The sequence below is a fragment of the Musca domestica genome, unplaced genomic scaffold, assembly GCF_030504385.1.
Source record: "Musca domestica strain aabys unplaced genomic scaffold, Musca_domestica.polishedcontigs.V.1.1 102, whole genome shotgun sequence".
Taxonomy (NCBI): Eukaryota; Metazoa; Arthropoda; class Insecta; order Diptera; family Muscidae; genus Musca; species Musca domestica.
The window spans coordinates 475,407-481,917 of NW_026712117.1; positions in this window are offsets into that span (position 1 = coordinate 475,407).

A 6,511-nucleotide genomic window follows, 5' to 3' on the forward strand; every position below is an offset into this window, starting at 1 on the left:
AGAATCTTCGTCGAACTAAATTTAATTATTCCCAAATAATATATTGTCTGACCAAGTAGAATGGATTATGGCACATAACACCGCATTCAGCCTAGAAGCAATTAAATAAAGTTTAGTAGAAATCCTTAGTGCCCTTATAAATATTTTTTATTTGATTTGAAAATGATGTTTCCAAAACCATAATTTTGCTCCATAATAATGAAAATCTTTCGAAATGGGAAATTTGAAAATTTTGTACTTGGTACATCGTAATACTGTAATCAAACTCACATGGAGTTCGGAGATGGGCATCATTTTTAGGTCCACTTCCCACAAAATGTATACAATTGCAAAGAAAATAATTTACCTCCTAGAAAGAGAAAAGGTCATTGGATTCTGTTCAAACTTTGTAAAATGTTACATTAAAACCAGTGCCCTTTCCGTTTAGAGCCTCTTCACAAAGTTTAAAAAAAATTCTAACTCTTATAAAATGTGTCCAAATGTCTTAAAATTCTGCACATCCCAATATTTCTACCAACTTTATATAGAAAAATTATTACATTTTATAACATGCGCCCAAAGGATACGGCTGAATCTAGATTATTAAATTTCTGTACGAGGGCCAGTCTTGGTGTGTAGGCATGTGATAAGGCTGGGTTTTTGGAAATACGTACTAGTAGGATACCAAAAGTACTAAAATGTACTGATAATTGAACACTTTGTATTGGACAAATTCGGAATGAGCTAGAATTGAAATTTGGAATGAGAGTCACTGATGGAGTGCAAGATAGATGTACGAACTGAGTTTTTGAAAATTCAAACTTTAAGCTTACAAAAAGTTCTAAAGTGGTACCACTTGATATTTTGTGAACGGATTGAATTAACAACTCGAATGTTGCTATGAGAATGAAGATTGGAAAGCATGTTTGATATAAAAATATAATTTTGAAAATGAGTACTAAGTGTGCGAGCTGGAACTAAATGGTACTAAAATTTGGAACAGATTGGGTTATGGTGAAAGGTTGAAACTTTAATTTTGTATTGGAGTCCCTCTTGGTGTAGGTTTGTGATAAAGAGTTAGTTTTGGGTATGTGTACTACAAGTGCAGGAAAAGTACTAAATATTACTATATGTGGGTGGTGGGTGCTTAAATATGAAATTTGGTATTTGGTATATTTCATGGGGATGTGGTTTCGGAATTGTGTGCTATAATTGCACAGATATTAAATGGTATTAAGGTTTGTATTGGTATAAATGTGAAATGTGGCATCTATGTTTGAGATTTGACGGTGGTTGGGAAATTCGTCCTATATTTCTACAAGAAGTACAAAATGGTACTAAATTTGGTATTGGGCGAAGAGATAGGGCTGGAATCCCCTTATTTGATATTGAGGCCTCTGTTGGTATCTTGAAATGAGATATGGAGGAGGTTTTGGAAATGCGTATTAAAATTGTACGAAAAGTACTAAATAGTACGGAATGTGGTATTGAGCGAAGGAATAGAGTTGACATCTTGAATTTTGATATAGATATTACCGTTGTTATCTGAGGTTGAGATTTTGAGGCGGTTTTGAAAATGTGTACATAAATTATTCGAAAAGTACTAAGTGTTACAACATTTAGTATTGATTGCATATGCCGAGCTGGAATCCAGAAATTTGATATTGAGTTCTCTGCTGACATCTGGTATTGGGTGAAGAAAGTACTAGAAGATACTAAATTGGGTATTGGGTGAAAAAATAGAGCTGGCATCCCGAAGTATTTTATTGAGGTCTCTGTTGGTACCTGGGATTGAGATATTGAGGTAGTCTTGGAGATGTGTACGATATTTGGATCACTGGTGATGTCTAGGATTGGAAGGTGTAGATTGGTTTGGATATGAGTACTAAATGTTACTAAATTGGGTATTAGGTGAAATTTGATATTGAGGTTTCGTTTGGTATCTGAAATTGATATAAGGATGTAGTCTTGGGAATATGTAGTATAATAAATATGAAAACTACTAAACAGTACTAAATTCGGGCGGGCCGACTATATGATACCCTACACCACTATGCGTCAAAGACATAAAATGGTAAAGACTGGACAAAATGCATAATGGAAAAATAGTTAATGTGAAAAATATAAAGCATAAAAATTACATTTACAAACCAATTTTGAGAATAAAATTTTCTGTAAACCAAAAATTTGAACTAAAAATTGCATTTCACTGACGTTTGAATATTGCATTTGCTGTTAAAATAACTTAACCTTGGTGATTATGTTGTTATGATATCGTAACAACAGAGGTATTTACACCTGGTGACAATATTTTGACTCTGTCTTGTCCCATCCTTATACTTCTATGTCTTTGTATGCGTATGTAGTAGAGCTCTCGTAACAAAAAGTTTATATTGGGAATTTATGTGAAGTCGATCATACCAACTATTATTTGCATGCGTATCATGGCTATAGAAGAATTTCGACTCCGAATCGATTTCCAATAAATTTGATGGAGGATGTTGTACGTCTAGTACCAATTAACATTGGTGTATAGTGCAGTATACGACTTCGATAATAATTATAAAAAACAAAAAATATTTTTTGGAGCAATAGACAACGAGTTTCACCAAATATAAAAATTCGGTTGAATATAAAACATCTATTCAATTTTGCCTAAAATTACATTATAGTAGATTATTTTGCCCATTCGACTGTCATGTCTTCGCTTGATATATGTTGAAGTTATTGTGTTGACTCCGAACGTCTCTATCAAAATCCTATTTTCCCATGTGGTGTCCGTTGGAATTGCAATTTTCGAATTCCGGAAAAAGGAAAGTTGTGCTGAATTGTGCTAGGTTTGTGCTCAAATGTTCTGAAATTTTTTTCGAAAGTTGAAAACATTTCTGAGAATTTTTGTTACATATTTATTTTTTCGATTTTAACTAGAAATGAGTGGAAATACAAATTTTCAATGTGTGGACGAAAAGTTGTGCTAGGCTAGCACAAATCAGCACAACTTTTAGTTTTTCAATACTTGTTTTCTAAATATGTGGTATTGATTTTAACGAGTAGAGATACACGCTTAAAATGTATGGCGAAAATTTTGTGCTAGGTGAGCACAATTCAGCACAACTTGCAATACAATTCCACATATTATGATTATTATGTGAATAACGTCGCTTACATCACCAAAATAACGAAAATAGTGGACCTACATGGCCCATTTTCAATACCAAAAGTCCTGCACACACTATATACATTTGAGTAAAATTTTATCAAGATACTTCATCTTGGAGTGATTTTCACAGACGCATAGATGAACAGACGGACGGACATCGCTAAATCGACATAGAATTTTATGCCGAACAAGAATATATATATACTTTGTGGAGTCTAAAATGTAAAACGGAATGACAAACTTAATATTACCCTCCATACTATGGTGGAGGGTATAAAAAATTAACGACTTAGAAGAGCAGAACTCAGCATAACTTTATTTTCATCGAAATTTGAAAATTACAAATCTCTCAGGTTTTTGTGAAAAAAACTTATTAACTTATTTTTTGGAAATCCGAAATTGCAATTCTCTCAGATTTTATCGAAAAAAACTTATTTTAATATCAAAGAATTATTCTCAAATTTCGAAGAAAATTTCGGTACAATTCAGGACAACTTTTCTTTTTTCGAAATTCGAAAATTGCAATTCCAACAGACACCACATTATTTTCCCCCAAATTTTCCACTTACAACACCTGACCATCTTGTCATGTAAATTACGTTACAGAGCAATGTATACGTATGCTGAATTCGATACAATACTTATATCAGAATTCGATTCTCAGTACAGTGTCAAAATTATTTAATTTAATAACTAATTTTTCTCCACTTCAACAATATTTACTTGCCTTTTACTTACGAAATGTTCGTATTATATTTTAAAGTTTTACATCGATTTAAACAAGTCAAGAACATTCCTTGGTATCCACATACGTAGTCACATTCTTATCGCATCGTGTGTTATGTTACGTCTCTCTGATTTTGTGGACTTTTAATAAATGATTTGACATTATCATTTTATGACCCTAACGAATGATTTTCTGACCATGTCCATGTTGCTAACGCATATCGCATTTGTTTATTGTGTCGTGTCATTTATGACGTGATGACTGCAGGCAATTTATATGTCATATTCCGCCATAGGCAGGGGAAAATATATCATGGCGATTTTTTTTTTGGTTTATGATAAATGTGGAATGTGGACTGATTTTCCTAGCTAGAAAGAAATGAAGAAAGGATTTCATAAGACTAACTTTAAGAACATTTTTTTTAATATGAGTAGAGAGATAGAAGCAGATTTCACACTTTCGAATTCGTAATTTGGAAGCAATCTCTCATGTGGAAAAATCACAATGAATTCAAACTGGAAATTATTAAAGGAAGTTCAACAAAAAACGGAAGTTTGCATTGCGTGTTGGTTAATCATTACTCATGATAGCTCAGCACATGTTTGAGCGTTATGATAGCTCTAGTTATTCCTAGATGCAGAAGATCACCTAGTTGTACCAGTTGTTACTGCTATTGCTGTTGCTGTTCAGACATGACATGAAGAAAGACTCGTGCGAATACTGTTATTAAATCTCATTAAAAATAAACTAAAAGTACTCTCCACCGACACTTAACTCCATCCATCTCCCTCCCCACTCGCAACTCGCTTTGCCGCCCCACAGCCATAATAATAGGTGATAGAACCGATGATTACAATCATCATTATCCCATCAACATGCGTTGTAATATATGTAGTTTACATGGCACAGGTTGGGTCGCTGATGTTTGATGTTGGGGCTACAGCATCCTATGTACATTCAACTATGGGTGGGGTAGATAGGTATGTTCGTGTGTGATGATAGCATTTTATGAGGTGTTCTATTGCGTTTTGAAGCTCTGATGTGAGCTTGGATCGTAATGATGGCGTTTTAATGGATTGCAATAAAAATTAATAATAAGCCGGCTATGCTACTTTAATGCTTGCCTGCCTGCCTACCTCTAATCGAAGTCTACATTGTTGAGATTCACAAGAAGTGACCAGCAAAGATTCTTTGCTAGAACATGCAATCTATTTCCAGTCAAACTTTTCCCCAAATCCCCACATTGTCGGAGATTAATTTTGAAATTATGTTCAAAGCAAATGGATCAAATTACTGTTGCTACTGTTCGTTACCGTTTTTTTTTCTCTCTCAGCAATTACGGATATTTTTCTATAAAATATTCATAAATTTTGTATTTAAATTTGAAGGTATTTTCAATAGAAATGTTAAGAAAAAATCGAAATAATGATTAGAAACAGTTTTGAGATATTCAAATTTGACACGCAATTTGTTTTGCTTTGCGGCTTATAAGCATTATTAGGGCGCCGCATGATATCATAATTGAATACCCGTTTATCTTTGGGTGGAGATGTTATTCTAAGTTCATCATTGCATTTGTCATTTTCCTGAAAACTACTCTTTAACAATTTAAAAACCTGTAAAGGAAGGACAAAAATCAGAGGGGCCCTACTTTATGGTACTGGGTATGGTATTAGAGCTACCCGTCAAAAATAAATGTTATATTGGATCGTACCAATTATGAACCTTTATTGAATGCGTACTATGGCTTTAGAGCCGCTATACTTTGGAATTAGAGGGAACTTATATATATATATATATATGGGAGGTATATCCAGTTCTGAATCGATTTCCATCAAATTTTACAGAGGAATTCGTTACTCTCATACCAAATAACATTGCTATATAGTGCATAATATGACTTTAAAAAAATATATATTGAAAATAAATTAAAAAGTATCATTCGGTTTTGCCGAATGAATTTGCCGAGTGACGAAATTTATAAGAAAATCGAACATTTATATCCAATTTTATGCGAAATCATAAATTCCATATTCATCTCTGGTTTGTGGTTTAGAAAAATATTGAGATATTAATTGTAAAGAAACGCTGATTGGTTCGCAAGTTATGACTGATAAAAGTGTTGAAAACTGTGCCCCTCTGTGGTTGAGGTACCAGAAAGGGTTTGCAGATATATGTAATTTTCACAACAAATCTTGTGTTAGCAATAATGTTTTTATTCCATCTTCAAATCAGATCTTTTGTTAGTAGAAATAATGGGATGTGTAAAATATGAAGAGAACCGGATGCTTATTTTGGATATTATAATCGTTTTGGTTATTAAAAACTTCGAACCTCTGTAGGGGAGGTACCTAAAGGACTTTTCCAATCCCTACCATCTTTATAACAGATCTTGGGATGATAGAAAGGATATCAGAAGGATTGGACCGATATCGCCCATCTCCGAACTCGATTTAGGTTTGATAAAAATATTACGATGTACCAAGTCGGATACTCCCTTCGTCCGCATCATCCAGCCAGACATACAGACGGACACCCCTAGATCTACTCCAAATAACCTAAAACAGATTTGGTTCAAAGATACCTAGGGTCTAAATTTGTTATTTCGACGAGGCACACTTTGACCATATCAAATGATAGTCATA